At 34.9% G+C, this 19,140-nt stretch overlaps 1 protein-coding gene across 7 annotated transcripts in view; it reads right to left on the reverse strand.

Moving 5' to 3' along the window:
- Positions 1–19,140, reverse strand: part of LOC105345251 (frizzled-5) — a 66,063-nt gene that overhangs the window by 17,316 nt on the left and 29,607 nt on the right. For 2 of the 7 annotated variants that reach the window (XM_034446095.2, XM_011453344.4), the window contains one exon: positions 2,373–2,451. The gene's annotated coding sequence lies outside the window, so the exon portion shown is untranslated. Of the gene's footprint in view, positions 1–2,372; positions 2,452–6,251; positions 6,310–6,343; positions 6,564–8,567; positions 8,587–14,288; positions 14,450–17,499; positions 17,640–19,140 lie in introns of those variants that run through there. The other 5 variants (XM_011453350.4, XM_011453347.4, XM_034446096.2 and 2 more) reach the window with 5 other exon arrangements.

The following is a 19,140-nucleotide window of genomic DNA, read 5'->3' on the forward strand; positions in this document are numbered from 1 at the left end:
TCGGAAAACACGACATATTGAAGTTTCTCTGAATGCATTTTTATGGTATTTTTCGTTTTTGTTTGCTTAAGCAGAACTCTGATTTTGACTTCAATTCGCGTGTAGCAATTAGAAAAGCCCGGCTTTCCTTTCACTCAAGTTTCTAAGCCTTATTTTTGTCCTAAAAGACTTTGCCAACGACATGAATAGGAGGAAAAAATTTTCAAGAGCGGAGCGACCCCGATACATACATCGGAAAACCACGGGTTAATTTTCTTCTCCAAATATTTGCTAATTGATTTTTTTTCTCCCCAAAATTGTATTTTATTATATCATTTTTTTTTAATTTTAAAAAGCAAGGTGATTGACACGTGCTGCAGTGTGCAGGTACCGAGTTAAATTTGTCAGAAAAATCGAACAAGGTCAATCAAAAAGGAATGGAAACAATCCGGAGCGCATTTCGACCATTACATTATTATCAATTTTCTCCTTATTCCGATACAGGTTGAAAACCCCCATAAGATGCAGAAATCGGATGATTGGTTATCGATCTTTTCAGATAACGCTGCAGGAAGATAGCTATCTATAATTACATGGTAGTAACCGGGGTGTGTTTACCCCGGAACAATGTCCTATTTTGTAGAATTGTATAACGAAATCGGAATTTGCTTGTCTTCGCTGCGCTGTGAAATTAATGATTATACAGAATTGCTCTTCCGATAAAATTTTAAATTCCTTTGTTTACCGCCGAGTCAGACAGTAAAAATAGGGAAACTGAAATACAAATCTTGAGAGGTGCTGTCTCGCCATTCGTCTTGGCTATATAGAAGTCGCGATATCACAGGAGTAAAAGTGATATTCAGGCGTGAAATCTCTAATTAACACGCTATTTATGGACAGCCTATTACGTATGCCTTATATCATATCTTTTTTTAAATTTACTCTCCATATCCAAATAAGACCGTATTTAGTAATGCAAGCGTTTTCTTCTTGTTCTAAAATAAAATAGTTTATATATAATAACTTTTTAAAATATCCGGATTCAGCATTTTATTCTGAGCCCAAGAACGGATTAGAAGCCATGCTCGTCAAAATGGTCCTTTATATGTATCTCGCAGGATGTAAGCATTTTGGGAGGGAAGTGGCTGTGTTGGGAAGGTTTGGTGCCAAAGTGTGGCAAGAAACGGTACCAAACGATCTACAAACCGGCATTACAACCACAATGAAATGTGGACCTACTTAAAGAGCATGGATTAAAAACTCACCTTTCTAATAGGTATAATATCTCAGTTTCTAAATAAAGCCACAATCCATTGAAAATGACGTTTACACGCAAAATAGCCCATGAATACATGTACGTCCCAAAAAAGAAGTAAAAAAGAATCAACCTGCTGTCGTACAATTAAATGGGAAAAAAATTATTGTTAAAAACCTTTGCGTGTTACGCAGTTTGGCGCCAAAGCTTTAGATGACACTGAGACAACCCCCACCTAGAATCCATAAGGTAAGAGGAATGAAATGTTTTTATTTTTTATAAAGACCTATTTTGGCTAAGTTCAGATATCACTTTGTAAGCAAGAAAACACGCTCCCCGTTTCAAATTCTTATTGTTTAGACATGTCGGTATCACTTTCTTTGCTCTTATTGTCACAGAGAAGTTTCGCATTTCGTTGATGTATCAAACTACGTTGAAATATGTTCATTTAATATGCATGTGATAAAGCTGTGGATCATTTGAATTTTTGTACACAATTACATATATTAAATATATCTTTAAAAATGTATAAAATTCAGGGTTAGTTTCGGTGCTTTAATTCTATAATATTGATACATTTCTTCAGAGTTTGATGAAGTCGTGACAATATCCATACACCACTCGGACACGAAATCTATTATAATTACTCGAATCAAGACAAGAGAAGGTATCATTTGGCCTGGACTTACAATGATCTTCGGGATCACGACAGAATTCAATTAAGATTTAGTCCCAGTGCACATTGTCTCCAGGTTAAAGGCTATAACTTCTCTACGTACATCAGTCACGTGACGTAATGATCACGCTTTTACAAATAAAGCTCTTCATGTTTGAAGGTCTTAAAAGTAAGGTGGGTTTTTATTTTCAAAACTAATATTGTTTGATTACATATGTACTAAGTAAATGAAGTCGTCCACAACATAATGAAGGGGGAAAAATTAGTTTCAACCGCTGAAGATATTGCCTCGTTAATTTCGACACAATGTTTTCATTTATGAAGGTTCATTATGGGGTCTAGATGGCCATTACTAGGGAATTAAGATGAAAGAGAGTATCATTGACAAACAGGCAGGAGGAATTTAGGAACGGTCGACAAAGAGTAGAAAATAAGAAGGGAATAATGGAATAAATATCTTACCGTGCAGATCGATGGTCTCTCAATTATCTGTGAGCATGTATTTCGGAGTCCGAGTCATCAATCTTCGGGTTCTTTACACCTGTAAAAAAAAAGAAAATCCATTACAATCAGGTGAACGCCATGTTGACGAGAAACAAACGCTCAAATAGAGTCCACTGCAGTGACAATACGAGCCTCTTGTTTACGTCTAACTGCTTGTCCAACGTCGATATATATAATTATATATTTATAGATTGTCAAATCCTTTTGCACGAAAATATCAGTAAAATCTCCAAGTTTATGTGCATGTGCTGTGCATCTAGGCATCCCTCTCGAGTCTCGAAAGCATATATTAACCAATTGTAAGCTTAAGTACTACCATTGTTTAGTTTTTGGGGTTTTTTATCATTATTAAAATGTTGATTGTGGAAATTGATAAATAAATCTTCATCCCAGACTTAACTACACTAACGTGTATCCACTTAGTTGTACTTGCATGGTACATACATGACGCTATAAAGTTTATTCTAATAGCACTGATATACCAAAAAACAGAAGTTGTTTGAACAATATAAATTAACTTTTAATACCATGGATTTTAGAAAGATTACATAACAAACTATTTTTCATTCGTCTTTGTTCGAACGAAACGTTCTGTCGTTCTCTCGAAGACATACAACAATTAAACTCGATCAATCAATCAATGAATGCCCAGATCATTTCAGCACAGTTGTAAAGTGAATTAAAGTGCAAGGGCATACATGTATACATCTACACATACTGACATTTCTACCTTAACATTAACATCGTAATAAGATAAGATTAACGTGTAAGGCAAAGGAATTTCGTCAAGTTTTCACTAAAAGCAAATGTGGGTAGATTTCAAAACTCAATTTGGACACCCCTACCCCTTGCATCAACTTTTATTCAAGTTTTACTTCGAAGCAAGCCATGGCACTGGTGTTGAGTATCTGGTATTACGGGACCTCGTGTCAAGGAATGAAGTAAAGACTTCATGACAAATATTGCGGGAGATGAGTGGAGGAAAGTATTCTGGAATGCAACTCTCCATACTCAGAACGTATTGCAAGTTACATTCATCGGGCTAAGCGGGGCAAAAAACTGACGGCGGAAAACTTCTGGAGCAGTCATCGAAATCTTGGCGTTCAGATTAGTGCTAATGGTGATTACGTTGCACTCCTTTACATGACATATGCAACTGTTTCGAATTACATACATGTCACTGATGCATATTCTTGCAGAGTTTTTTTTTCTTCTTAATATATTACGATCGACGAAAAACTGAATGGCAAATATTTGAATTTAGATAATTAAAATTGATTTAAACTCCGTGAGTTGACACTTTTACAAGACATGTTCCCGTTGCGTATTGATATTTTTATGACAACTTTATTGTCTCTACAAGTGTCGTACTGACGTGTTCGATTTGTTTTTCCGAGACCTCCGTGATTGTAACAAGAGAATCCGGGCTTTTTGGAGAGTCGGCGTTTTAAAGTGTGTTCACCGTGCACTTTTGTATACTGCACAATGCATGCATATTTACTTTCTTCCCTGCTCTTGTTTAACGATAGTGAATGTGATTTGCCACAGAACTCATAATGTAACGCAGACAATTAAACCCAGGGAAAAATGAAATTACACCTAATAACACCAAACACATATAAAACTGGGGAAATAAAAATAAAATGCGAAGTCAAATCGTGAAGTGTGTCCCGGATTTGGTTTTTACAAGCCATCAAAAATGTTCCCTAGAATTGACTTTAGGTCAAATTTGACAACAGCAACATTGTACCGAGTCTGACCTTAAATATTTGTCCAACAAGGTCACAAACGGACAACCTAAGGAATAATCAACCGTCTATATAGACTTAATTTGGGGAAAAAAACTTTTATTTTAAAAAAATGAAAAATGCCAAAATTGTTGAGGTTTTTTTTAAACAGATTATAAAAAATCTGTTAAATTTTCGTTAAAAATTTTTCTGCCCACTTTTCTCACCTAATCGATTAATAAATCTGCCAGAGTTTACGCAGAGTTCCTTTACAGCAAGTAAACAGTTTGACATGGTATATAAGCTGGTTCTTAAAGCAGCACTTGTTCTGAAGTGCAGCCTTCTAAACATGCCATTTCAGCGTTAGATATATTACCCTCTGTAATATGCACGACATGCTAAATTTACAATTTGTTTGCCTAATCATAAACATTTCATGTTAATAATTTCCAATGAGGAATATAGACCAAAATGAACCGTCTTTTTGACTGGCTGGTGAGATTTAAACAGGAATTTTCACCTTTTGATGCACACAGAAGGAAACACACGGGAATCGAAATGTCTTTTCTATTTACATATAGGTAATTTATTGGTTGAGGACAAATTGCAATGTCAACACAATTTTTTTCAAGTATTATTATTATTATACATTTTATGTTTTGCTTTTTAAATTTTAAAATAAATGGAATTTATTTTTTAACTGTATAGCTATCGTAGAAGCAAATCACGTGATGCCAGCTGTGTTCGTTGCACTATGCCATCATTTCTTTTCAACATCATATAACTTTAAATTTGACAACATTGCTAGGGGAAAAGACACAAGAGGACAGGATGTAAAAAAAAAATGATTGCTCTCAAGGTCGATTAAATAATGCGTCTTAAATAATGAGTATTTTCTTGATTAACTATAAACATATATACCCGAAATTAGTCAGGATATTAGTTTCAGCTTCGTTTGATCCAATATTTAGGTGATTTGATAAGACTTGTACTCAAAATTACTCGTACATGAAAAAACAAATCTTAAATCAGAGAAGAAGGAAGGGATTTTGGGGAACTTTTGTGTATCTTAATTTCATTGTTTTTCCATTTCCGTGTCAATACTGAAGGGTCTTAAATGAGGGTAATTTTACAAATTCTGTGGAAAAATATGATTTTGTCCGCTGTAAAAAAAAAACCCCATAAACTCTTAGGGGGAAAATGCTAAGGTTCGATTTGTCGAAGGAAAATTCAATCTATTTTTGCTGAACATAATTAAAAGTTTCTTAAATTCTAATTTCTTAATTATTATAGTTGACGTTTTATTAATTAACAAGAAAAATGATAAAGCAAATTTTATTTGACGCAAGAAAACAGTTTATAATTAAAGGTAATGGCAATAACAATGAATTATTTAAGTCTCTAATTTGTCTAATTAATGATGTTTTCTGTCATTTCTCTTTTTATCAAAGACGAAAAAATCAGATTTAGAAAGTTGAAAAAATAGAAGGAAAAAAAATATATAAAATATATAAATAAAAAGGCTTTCTAAAAAAACACCAGTAAACTTATTTACATAATAAATTATTATAAAAGAAGCATCCTTACCGAGAAAATATAATAACCTAGGTTATTAATTAATTCTTAAGCATATGTAATTTTACTTGTAATATCGAATGGACGTTAATTATTATAGGGGAAATTAGTGACATAAGAATGTTCATCTTTGACGCCTTAGTCATAATGAGGAAAACGAGGCTTATTAGGAGAAATGTGTACGATTTATAGTAAAATAATTCAAGAAGCGTCATAATTAAGGTCATTCTGGGAGAAAAAAGGAGCAGGTTAGAAATGGAAGTCTCCTTTCATCCTTATTTTCATTATGTCAACATTAAAGTAAAGCAAAATAGTCTGGCGAGTCTGAATAAGCCAAGCCACAATGAAACTGAAAGTTCTTGCCGCCGATATATTTCTGGCCATTCAATGCCAGCATTACATGTTTTACATAAATGGGGGATTCAAAGCATGCTCTATAACGTAATGGCTAGAATAGAAGTACATTTTGTATTAACGACTAAAAATAAATGGCTGACAAATTTAGTAGAAGAAAAAAAAATCACATAAATCATACCTATACAAACCTCCTTAGATATATATTAACCAGCAATCATGGAGAGGCGCTTAATTGAGATTTAATCCCTGACGCGAGGCAGTAATACTTACAATGTTATGTGTGAATCGTGCTGCATCATAAATCAATTCCACGGGTAATACGATCAACTATTAAGCTATAACCTCCACGGCGCTCAGAGCCGCTCATTCCGGAAAGATGTTCTCAACAGGCTTGTTCAATGCTAAAATACGGCATAATAAAAACCAAATGTTCATAGATATAAACAAAATGAAAATTATTTAGCCTTTGGTTCTGCCGGCCCGGCGTTGTATGTATTATTATACACCGTTTTGGTCGCTTTGTATGGGAGCTATAGCTTTCTATAAATACATTATGTGTTTTTTAAAAAGACGGTATTTGTTAAATGTTCAACATTACGTATTAAAGTATTGAGTGGGTTATAAAGTTGTCATTCCATTGATGGCACAAGAGATCTGATACGACCTTAGCACCTTAAAAGACCTGTCAAAATCTGTAGATATTTTATAATGATATGACATTGGACAAAATTCAAAAAAAGCACTGGAAGCTTTATCTCAGACAAATCGGCCTGTAAAGGTTTGTATACAAAATCGCGATTGGTGATTGGCATATGCATTCATGCACAGACACGAAGAAAAAACCCTCCTCAAAACACGAGTGCATAAAAAATGACAGCAAGACCAAGAGGCCGTCTTTGGCATATCATCTGATCTTTCATAAACACATACGACTGTTAATAGCGCAGTGTGCGAATTTCTCCGATTGAAAAAAAAAATAAGAATGTAAGAACGCGAAAATATGATCGTCTCAATAGATGACATGCCCAATTAGAACTTTAATTTGCCAATGAAATATGGCTTTTCCCCCCTCGATGACTTACACGAAACTCCCATCGTTTACTGGGGTCCTAATCTGATTTTTGGTCAAAAGGCGTCCTGATAAGAATCGGAACCTTCTAATGGTTGATAAAGCGATCTGAAGGGAGATAATTCAATCAGAAATTTCAATTGCTGACAGAGGATGTATTCTGTGTGAGAAATCATGCGTCTTTGTATTTCAACGAAGTTTTGACATTCGATAAAACGATTTAATTTCGGAAGTTTTTTTCTGTATTCAAGATCTGTCCAAGATATTCTTATCTACAGTCTGATATCGTTATTCGAAAGAAAATAAATAATTCAGAACCAATCCTGATTATAATATATTTTATCTGCATAACGACTGTTGAACTTTGACAATGTGTTTGTGAAATTTAGCTTGTCCAAAGAAATCTAAATTTCTTTCGTATAAAGACCAAGCACGGCTTGGCTTTCGAAATCCATTGTAAGATGACATTCATACGGGTGAAAAATGAAATCGATTTGTGTGTTCCAGATATCGATCGCTAAAAATCATTGATAATTCCTAAAGGATAAAAATCTCATCAAGTGGTTATCTTAAAATTGAACGCATTGTAAGTGTACTAAACGATATAAACCCTACGAAAATGCAGAGAGAGAGAGAGAGAGAGAGAGAGAGAGAGAGAGAGAGAGAGAGAGAGAGAGAGATTCTTTATAAATGAACATCTTCTGCATTACATTCACACGGATACCCGACTTTCGGATCTTGATACCAAATGCCATCCCTTTGAACTTTTAAACCCTTATCCCATTTCATCTTAGTTCACTTTTTTTAGGCTATACTGTTGATTTCAGTAGCCAGAGATAACCTTTAGCACGACCATCGTGGCTAAACACTACGTCATGTTGACAAACTCAGTGGCATGATTACAATGCCGGGATCGATCAATTCGCCATCATTATGGTGCACGACAGTATCGGATTTCCGAACCCGAACAAAAGCGGCATTTTTTTTATCGGTGATAACATATTTGGCGTTTTCTCCGACTGGACATAGTGAGGTATTGACCCAATGAATAATTCGAGTGCATGCATTTAATAAAATGTTAGTTTTTATTGCAAATTGCTACGATAAATTAAAAAATAAATCATAAGAAAGAAAGAAATGTTCGAAATCGAGATAATTCATCAGGAGAAAATGAACCGTAACAAATGTCAAATACTGGACAGCAAATCAAGATTGCTCTAATTTTCAAACTTCAGGAAATGCTGGGCAAAGAGGGAGGAAATGATTGGATTTACACTATGGGTATACCCCCATATTGATGTTTCACAACAAACCAGATGAACGATATATTTACATGTATAATCCAGAATTGATCAACAAAACTACATTATCCGGATATTACCCAGCGAGGATTGGAATTCGAATACAAATGCAAAGTTTACTCACAATGCGCTCTATTTCCACAAAAACTGTCCAGTCAAGATAAACATTTGTACGAATATAGCTGAAATCATAAATATGATAAAACAATGCTTTATGATAAGATAACACACCGCTCAGAGACCAATGGTCATCTCGACCCATGTCAAGCTATCCCCACACCTGTCATTTCAAAGATAACACATCCCCTCTTAAGTATGGACCATTTTTTCCCCGGCTGTGCGTTATTGAGTGCATAAACATTAAGACCTCTAGTTTCCGCTCCAAAGCTTATTTAATGGATACTACTACCCCCAAAATCCAACTAGATTAAAGTCCATATTGGTAAAACTCTATGAAAATGCAAATAAAACATACATCTGGTCAGGTTCTCAATATGTTCTATTATTACTAATACTAGAGCCCCAAAATCCAACAAGATTAAAGTTCATATTGGCAAAACTCTACAAAAACACAAACAAACAATCATACATTTAGTCAGGTTCTTAATACATGTACATGAATGTTCTATCATTATTATCAACAACGCATGACCATCAATACAACCCAATCGGCGTGGTCAGAGGTTTGGACTGATCATGACCCATTGGAGCAGATAGATAGATAGATAACAGCTGAAGAGTTCTGCAATCAGTGCTCTAAGAGGGCCAGTATCTCTCAAGTTACTCCTCATCCCAGGATTTTTTTTTTTGAAAACCTTTCAAAAAGGACCGGAGCAAGGTGGTCATATATTTACACGGTTATAATCCTCGCTCTCCAAACGTCACTTCACGTGACATAGATGATGGAGGTTACGGAAACCATTCATCAAAGTCAAAAAGAACAAACAGAAAGAGTACGGCCTGTCCCACAGTCCGTATTTAAACTGACCGCTTACTACTCTGAAAGCTGAGACCACTTAGTGACCTGTCTCTTCAAACTATGGGGACAAAGAGAGTCCTCTATGCAAAGTCATGTTATAATATTTATCCTAAAGTTTATACACTCTTCGAGTTATTCATTACATTATTTTTAACGTAATACCTAGTCCTACACGCTGTATAATTTAAAATTGTGGTTTCGCAAGTGTTATAAATAAATTTATGGACAAAAGAACATTTTTTTTTCGAGTCATATACAAGAATTTAATTACAATTCAAGTCTTTTATGCTGTATTTAAGCTAAACAAGTATGTCAAATACAAATTCCACAGTTTCGTTCACTAAAAGTACGATGACTAAAGAGGAAAAAAAAGGAAATCCATCCTACAGCAAATTCTATTAATTACAGGTCGATGTCTCGTGAAGTACAAGACCTACAATGCCAAACACACAAAACAATGATTATGTATTAAGCAATTTAAACGTCTTGACAACTCTGACATATGACAAGTGTCAGATTTGGTATTGAAAGACTTAAATATTCCGGTTCCGATGTTGTGTGTATTGCATCATTGAGATTGCGATGGGGATAGGCAACGCTTCGTTACATCCTAACAACCATAGACGGTCTCTTAGTTGCTACATAGACAAAACTTCTTGTGTTTTCCCCCTGGAGATTGTTTCGATAAAATGGAGCAATTAAAAGGCAATCTCTCGATTAGTTGAATTGAAATAATTGTGTATTTTTTTTATATGAGAAAATTGACCGAATTTTATTTGACTGTTATTTTTAGGGACGAGTGAAGATAACGGATGCAAATACAGCCTTTAATCCGTGTCAGCATTCATTTGTATGGTTAATCATCCGTTCTGCCTATTAGTTGAACTAATTTCCTAGTACATGTAATTGCTACATCAACTGGAATAGATGAAAATAAAATAATAAACCACAATAAATTTGAATAGTATGGGGTCCTTACGTTGCAAAACTCCAGCGTGTGTATATGTGATTTTCGAAGTTATAAAAATGCATGTTCAGTATCTTATCAACAGGAATCAAAAGAGCCAGAGGCGAGTCGTGATAAATGAATCGTTCGGTTAGCCATGTTTTGGATTCTGGAACAGTTTCCCGATAAATACCTCCTGAATGGCACTAATAAGCTAATGAAGTTAGCCTGGACCAGCGCATCAGCAAGAAACGTTTTCTAAAACGGATCCCTTTATCAACAAAATCCCAGCATTCGCTTCACAAGCGAGACGGGCACCAGCCAAAAAAAACTGCACTTCTTGGCTTTGTGGTTTCTGTGTGATTATGCCCGAGCATCCCTCAATATGATACACCAGAACACGCATCGCTCTGTATCCTCAAAGTACCACTGCACCCTGCCTTCGCGTTGATTGACAGTTCACCCCTCTCGTAAATATTTGTGGCTGTAAATTTTTTTTCTTCACAAAATAAACCATTCATAGGTTTATTCCAATAAATGTCTTCTAGCATTTATCGTCGCAAGGCAGGGCTCCCTTACAAGTATCTCCCGTGTCTCTAGCACCTTGTTAATCAAACACAAAGCTTGAAGCCTGTTTATAGTTTGTCTACAATTACTTTTAATGCGCGTTATGGCTCCCATGCCGAGCTTATAACGAGCGCCCAGAAACACAATCTATGTTTTTATAAACTACCGGGAAACTGCAAGCAATACGCTGCTAAATGTCCGATAATAGAGAAATAATCAGAAACATATTCGATAACTTGTGACGAGTTCCTCTGTTGATTTATTGCCTACTAAATTATTTTTCTTTCTTTTCTTGGATTGGTAAAGCAGTTGGAATATACTAGTATGTGGTAATGGGCCAAACGATGATGTTATCATGCAGTCGCGATATATGATTACGATGGTGTGTCGCAGAGAGAGAGAGAGAGAGAGAGAGAGAGAGAGAGAGAGAGAGAGAGAGAGAGAGAGAGAGAGAGAGAGAACAGTAATTATAAATTACAATTTGTAGGACGCCGGTTTAGAAGTTTAAAACGTACACACATTTTTTGATTTACATCAATTATATTCAAGTCTAACAGAAAACTTTTTAATATAAAAAAATATAAAGCATTTTAAAAGCTTTAAGAATCAATTAGCATTTTACATGCAAATTATGGACTCCCTGATATGAGCAAATTCATTAACTAAATTCCTGAGAAACCTCAAGTCATACCATAGGAGAAATAGCATCTAAATGAAGCTAGTTTTCTGCAAATGCGTCCAGAACAACATCTTGTCGTTTTAAAAATCCATTTATCTTTTGAAACCCACATACAATTTTTGTGCGAAACCACGATACCTTTCGGAATATGTCTATGAATAATAAGTGCACTTTGCGGTAATATTTTTAAGTAACCCTTTACAACGTTAAATCAATTATTTTCTAGTTTTCCCGGAACGGGAACGCAAAACGAATACAAAAAAAAAATCAGTAAGCAGACCGGAACTGCATGATAAATTCACCAAAATAAAAAAAAATCACTGATTATCATCACGACTGCTTTCAGCATCTTAGACAATGGCACACCATCATAGAAACAGATTTACGATAATCCTTTCTGTATGTAAAGGTATACCTACCTAAAAAAAAGTCTACACGACTCCAAGAGGAAGCACCAACACCAGGGATTTATCATACAGCCTGGCATTTGGAATACACAGAGCCTTCGGTGTCTGTTGATAGATTCTGCAGAAGCCATATACGTCACGCATTTGGGGATCGTAAATCAGGCATTTAACAAGGAATGCAAACATAAACAAATTGAACAGAACATAATCCCTCTAATTGTAAAACAACACTTCGCAGAGTTCCCTTTTTTCCAATGGACGTTTAAGTTTTTACGTTAAAACTGTCCGTTTCTATATCGAAATGTTCCACATGTATGTAGTGAACTCAACTATATGCTCAATAAGGGATAACTTGTACAAATACGTTGTGAAATATTATTATGAAAATCAACTCTATCTAAGTAAAAACCAGTGCGTTTAAGAATCTTATTTAAAGAAAACTATCGTTACAAACCTACTGTATCGTCTTCGTCTGCTTAACCTCAACAATATGGAGAAATAACGGTTTTCGCTTAATTTAACATTTTCTTCATTCATTTAATGAGTATTTCCCCCAAAATTTCGTGGATTTTATATGAAAGTGTAATTACTAGTATACTAAAACTTTAGTTAGTGTCGATTACTTATTTCAAGCATATCTACAGGTGTTTACTTCAAAAACTTATCATTGTGGTGTTTTGTGCATTTATGTACATGCATGTAAACTGGCATTTCATCAATATTCGTTGGGTACTTATTTTCGCGGACTTCTTTTTCTAGTCGATCATGGAGTCAGTTGTTTACCGAATAAAAATATGTAACCACAAATCACAATCGCGATTCAACGTATACCCAAAATCTGTGAATTTAGCAAAATCCACGAAATTTGATACCCACGAATACCAATTGAACCACAGTAATGGTAATAATGTGTGATATTCATTATTCATACGGTCTTTTTAAAAATACTATTCAGAATTCTTGCGATCAAATGATAATTGTACACAGACACCTTGCATGGTCCCTACACCTAGGATGAAATATCAAGGCCTGCTACTGACATTCTAACGACGAATGTCACAGCGAGAAGAACCTGTACATAAAGTGACCCGATTTCAAAACGAGGTTAATTTGAACGTTTTTTTTTGTACTCGATTTAAAATGTCATCTTCCGCATTAAAGTCAAACAAAATAGAACACTTTGAAAACATCATACGCGTCACGCTTTAGATGTTCGGTTTTCTTAATTTTCATCAAAACATATCCGAGATTGTTAAAAAATAAATCAGAAGAAATGGATTGGGTGTAGGGTGAATATTTTCTTTACTCAACTTGCAATTGGCTACAACATTGGTATATAAAATCCTTAATGTGTTAAGTGCAGTCCGATGCAGAGCCGATTCGCTGGGTTAACTGTTTTTGTATTTCATTTTGCAAAAATCATTCAAATAAAATATTGGTATGTACAATTCATAGTAACAGCAGATGCTAATTACAATTCATGATAACTGACAGCAAGTATTGTCCAGCAGCATCATGTATTCCAATATTACGTGCAATGTTTAAAACCAGTGATTCTTATATAAGACCAAAAGTGATGGAAATGTAGAAATAGATTGAATAATCTGGCCCTATACTTCCAACAAATTGAGCTAATAACGGCAGTTTAATTGGCTGATAACCCGAAGCTTACACCTGGTGTTTTAATTTAACTTCCTCCTAAAGTGAACTTCAGAAAACTTGAAAATTGCATCTCTGACACTAAAGATAATGCAAAATGCACAGCAAATACCAAGAAAAGGTTAGAAGGGGCCATTGCATTATTCGTTACATCTATAAGCCCTATAGAGGACGGCTTCGTGTTATGAAAGATATTAATTTCTCTTGACAGAATTTGCAAACCAAATATATTTAAAATGGATTCTCCTGACGAAGTCCTGTCATTATACGCGACGAAACGCGCATTTAATTACAATTTGTATTTAAATACACGCTTTCTGTATGCAACTTACTAATTATAAAGTTTGTTTCTCGTATAAAAAAAACCCTCCCTTTTCTCTGAACAAAGATTTTATATGATACACAAAATACTATAGCACATACCACGAACCCAGAAATATAATCATCCATATATATAGTTTTATCATTAAAATATAATGTAAACAACCAAAAAAGTGTCAACTACTGTTACTACCATAAGGTATATTTAACCAAGTTCACTTCCGTTCAATTGAACAGGTGAAAAATCAGATCGCAAAGAAAGAGAAAGAGAAAAATGTTCGACTCACCTATCAATCAGAATTTGAACCGGCAGAAGGTATAATCACTGACAACACAACCCATCTGAGTAGTAGTCACCAGTGAGGGGGGGCACGTAATCATTTACCGTATCTCTACGGTCTTTTTTTGATCGTTGAAGAACGCGGTCACCTTCCAGCGCGCGCCCTGCCTAATTGCGAAGAGGTTCGTCACTCAGTTGTCAGCTTGCTATTGAAATCGCCACTCTCTCCCTTTGTTTTTATGTTTCGGTTGACCTCATGCGCGTCAAGTTTAAGTCTTACGATTAATTGCTGGAGAGAGGCGGCACGAATTTTTCCATTTTTCTTTGCGAATGAATTATGCATTTACGGGGCTTGTTATTAATTGGTCCATATGCTGAGTAGGTTTTGATTTTTGGCCCCCCTTTTTTGTTGGTGAGTACCTTTTATGCATTGGTTTGGTTTGCTCTCAAAATGCAAATTAAATATGACATTTACACATTCTTGATTGTTATAGAGGAGTTAGACGTTGCCTTCAACTTCATTTAAATACTGTCGTTTTGTAGTGCAGTTGCCCTAACAGGTAAGAAATTCCTTAAATTTTTGTTGCAAACCATTACGAACTATTCACAAAAGCTAGCTGCTAACGTAATCAAATCAGATGAAATATCACCAAATCATTTATTCCAAGAACAGGTTGGAAAACCGTTTCAAATTGTACTATACTCACAGGTTAATGCTGATTTTTTGATTCATTGAATGTGAAAAAGCCGTAGTAATGAATCTACATGGGACTGTGGATGACAAGTTCAAAGGTGATGTCTCGCTGAGATGTTAAACAACAAATGGCTAGACCTGGATGGCAGCACACGTTACATGTACATGTTGGTCCGTTAGAAAGATTCCTATACAAGGAAAATCGGGTGCTAAGTGATGATTTAGTTGTTATAGAAGAAAAACGTCAACCTGCAATTCTAGTACTTCAACCAACTTTTCAAGATTTCGTGATCAGTTTGTTAGAATTATTGATATACGACCAGAATTCACTCGGTGAAAAAAGCATTGAAGCAAACGCAGAAAATAACATCTTGTAGCAGAGGTATACATTTTCAGATATGACTACACTATATAAGTTTAGCCTAGGTATATTATTAACAAATTCCCAGAAATCATATACATAAGTAATGGTTCCAAACTGTCCCCTGACTTCCATTTGCGTAATAATTTGTATGTTTTATATCAAAATAGACACATTTTAACATCACAAAAACGTGTGATTTTGGCACAAATCATAAATCATAACGAATATGAACGATGATATCGTTATCATAGGAGATATTGTTTTTTTAAAAAGAGCATTTACCCTCTCTTATCAACTCTCCTGACCTCTTCATCATGGGTTATTTCTTAAACCTTCAGAGATCTGTAGCTTCCAACAAACTAATTGTCCATCTTTGCAAACACGCCGTAATGTAGACAAGACGGTCGATAACTCTGTACACGGCTTCATTTAGACTTCGTGTTTGTAAACTTGGTGTCATTGAACTCACATCTTGATTGCAAAATTTAAAAAAAAAAGAACTTGGCGCTGGAGAGAATGTGGCTTGGAAAAGGGTTTGGAGTCGCCAAAGGTAAGCAAGCCACGTCCGCTGTACATTATACAATACATCTGTTACCCCTCCCCCCCTCCAACCCATGAAACCAGCCCCGTTTTTGTTTTCTTAAAGTAGTCCGAGTATCGCACTACGTCATAATACGGATTTTACAATATTGGTCCGACTTTTACAAAGCGTTTTTGATACCCGGTATTGATTTTGCTCTACATCGCTGTTGTAAACAATGGCAATAATAAGCAATTAAAACGGTAATATATGTATTCTATGAGAGATAGAAATGATTAATGTTGAGAAACTCGATTCTGTTAAAGTAAAATGAAAAACGAAGTTTCTGATTAACCAGGATCTCAGGTATGCTTATATCTTCTTTGTTTTGACCCCCCCCCCCCCCCGAATTTTTCTTTTTCTTTTACTAAAACCGGTTTAAATTTAGAGACAGAAGCTATTTCGAATTTAACCAATCGTCAATTAATTAATTTTCAAATGATATCTAACATTGTTGGCAGATCTAGGCAGAAAACTGTAGCAAAATGTGATTTTTACGGATTTTTTCGTCAGGGTCTACTTGGTTTAGTGCTTATAGCGTTAGAAGTAATCCGTCAACATATGATTTATTTTACCAAATCTTTTTTCTAAGATGTCAATCTATAAAATAAACACCATGAATTTAAGTTTGAGTCCATAAAATAGTAAAAAAAATTACCAAACGCGATACTAGCATGGCATTTTTTGTATTCTATTTTGATACATCATGTCCATAAATCGTACTTACTTACAAACATTTGCGCAAAATTATTGATGAGATATGGCTTAAATAAATATTTATACTCTATTTTGTATGTTCAGTTCTAATTTTCCCAAAATTGCTAATTATTTTTAGGAAAAACGGACGTCTGGCAAATTTCATAATTGTCAATAATTTTTGCAAGGGGGTACACCCGTCTGAGAGGCGATAACAAACAAACTAGCACGTAAACATACATATTTTCTTTTGTATATGTATTGCTAGAATGTATATTTATCATTAAAAGCTAAGGTTTTAATGATTGAGCCCATTTAGTGCCGAGTATAGGACTACCTTAAATAATAATCATATACGATTGTTTCAGTAATATTTTTAGTTTTGTGAGGTCGTAAAAAATTTAGGATAAACTGTGAAATGGGCAAATTATCAAGAAATCTAAAGTTCGCGCGAGTTAAAGTCTTCAGTGACACTTACAAATGATAAAAATTCCGCCCGCACTACAATGATCATTTTTCATGTTTTACAAGCAAAAAATAACACATCACTGAGTCACGATATTTAGATATTATTTTTTCCTGACACAATGCGATAAGGGGGATACTATACGTGCATTAAAACGCATTATGGATCATTAATAACAACCAAAATATAGACATTTAACAAAAAGGGGCTTACACGAACCAGCACGGGCGCCATTCTCTCAGCATCCGTCATAGTGACCTCAATAAACCGAATGACCGGCTAATTCGAGGATTTTATTATCTCTTCTCTTTTTCTTGAAAACATACTTTAGTAAGGTACGTGTATTATCAACAGATTAAAAATAGCCCAAACATTTTAAACATGTTTTTTGAACATCCATTACTTTAAAAAAACAAACCTTGTTTTTTATAGTCCCATAAACTGCCTTTCCATTGTTCTTCCAAACTTATGATTCATAGAGTATTCCATTAAAAAAAAGAAAGAACCAAATGTTCAGCCAAAAAAAAGAAAGGTTTCCATTTTCCAAAGCAGCCTAAGTTACGCTGTCGGTTTTCAACAAACAGATAAACCATTCTTATTGAAGCGTAACACACCAAGGGGAGCTACATGTCGAAACAGCGTCTTAATTAGAGGATTCTGGGGATTGTTTCTGATTCTAAATAGATTAACCTGCAACTCTGCACCATTGACCCAACAAAAGAAAACGTGTAAATTTATCCTCCGCTAATGAGCCAGGTAAGCCGTGCCCCGTTTCCTTTCGTAGGGCAAAACGTGTATAGGTTTCACCCGCCATCAGGGTTTCCTTTCCACCAGAGCAACCAAATGTTTGACCTTGTTTTTAAATATCATATCACAATTATGTAATGGGTTATTTTATGATATCTTTATTTCTTATTGGAAATTTTACAGACAAAAAAAAAATGAGCGAAACTTTTGGTTGTTTTTTGTTTATAAATTTGCGAAAATTCATTCTAAATAGGGTATGCAATAACAAAAAAAAAGCACCAATTCTTCCCTCTTTATAGGCTATAAAAACATAAACTCTTCCTGCTACACTCATTCTCTAACATACAGCTGTCTCTGTCACAGGAATTTTAAATAAAAAATTCTATGTATATATCAAAAACTCATTCATTATTTTAAACGTCTTATTCAGTCCAAATCATGACAGCTCTTTTCAGCAGAACGACTGCAGCGGGCCAAAAGTCAGCCCAAGATGGCGCAACCCTTGCTCGGTTCTTGCATTGTAATTTGCCGACTGAATTCATTTTTTTCCTTGAGCCGAGGACAACAAGGTCTCATTGTTTCCAAGCACAATAAAACGGCATGTAAAACTGTATTGATATAGGTATCAGATTAGCCGACCTCTTGATCGCATGGCATGCAGAGCCACGGAATATCCTCTCCGATTCCCATGCCAAAAAATATAGTTCTTGTTCATTATCCATTATTTAGTCGTATTTTCTCAGGTGTGATCATGACGTTACAGAGACAGAGTGTCACGTGATCTGCATGTCTTCCTGTGTGTCTTTTATCTTTGTATATATTTATTCATTCCACAGAAGAAAAAAATATAGGATTTTTTAATAAACAAAAACTATTTGATCTTTGCAGAATGTCTTTATATCTACAATATATCATTTTTCTGCTAGGAAAGGGACTTGCTGGTTTTGGGTTTTTTTTTTTTAGGGGGGGGGGGGGTTAAATTATTTTTATTATTTCCCTACGCAGTTTAATAATTATTTTTTGTATGATTAATTTTCATCATTTTCGAGTATATATAAGCTGATTTTTTTTAATCAATTCATTTCTTGCGTTAAATTCTAAATTTACTTTTTCACTATAACCATACACTTTTACAATTTTCATAATAAGAGTACAAGGACTGGCAATTGGAAAAGTGTGACTTGACTTGATACGGGAGCCGGTCTTTGATATCACAATTAGAAATGTCGGTCCATGATGGCGGGCCAGGGAACCTGAGCCCCCCGACACCTGTTGAGCATGAAATTATTAATAAGGGGCATTCAATTTGTGT

Source organism: Magallana gigas, chromosome 2 (assembly GCF_963853765.1).
Source record: "Magallana gigas chromosome 2, xbMagGiga1.1, whole genome shotgun sequence".
Lineage (NCBI taxonomy): Eukaryota > Metazoa > Mollusca > Bivalvia > Ostreida > Ostreidae > Magallana > Magallana gigas.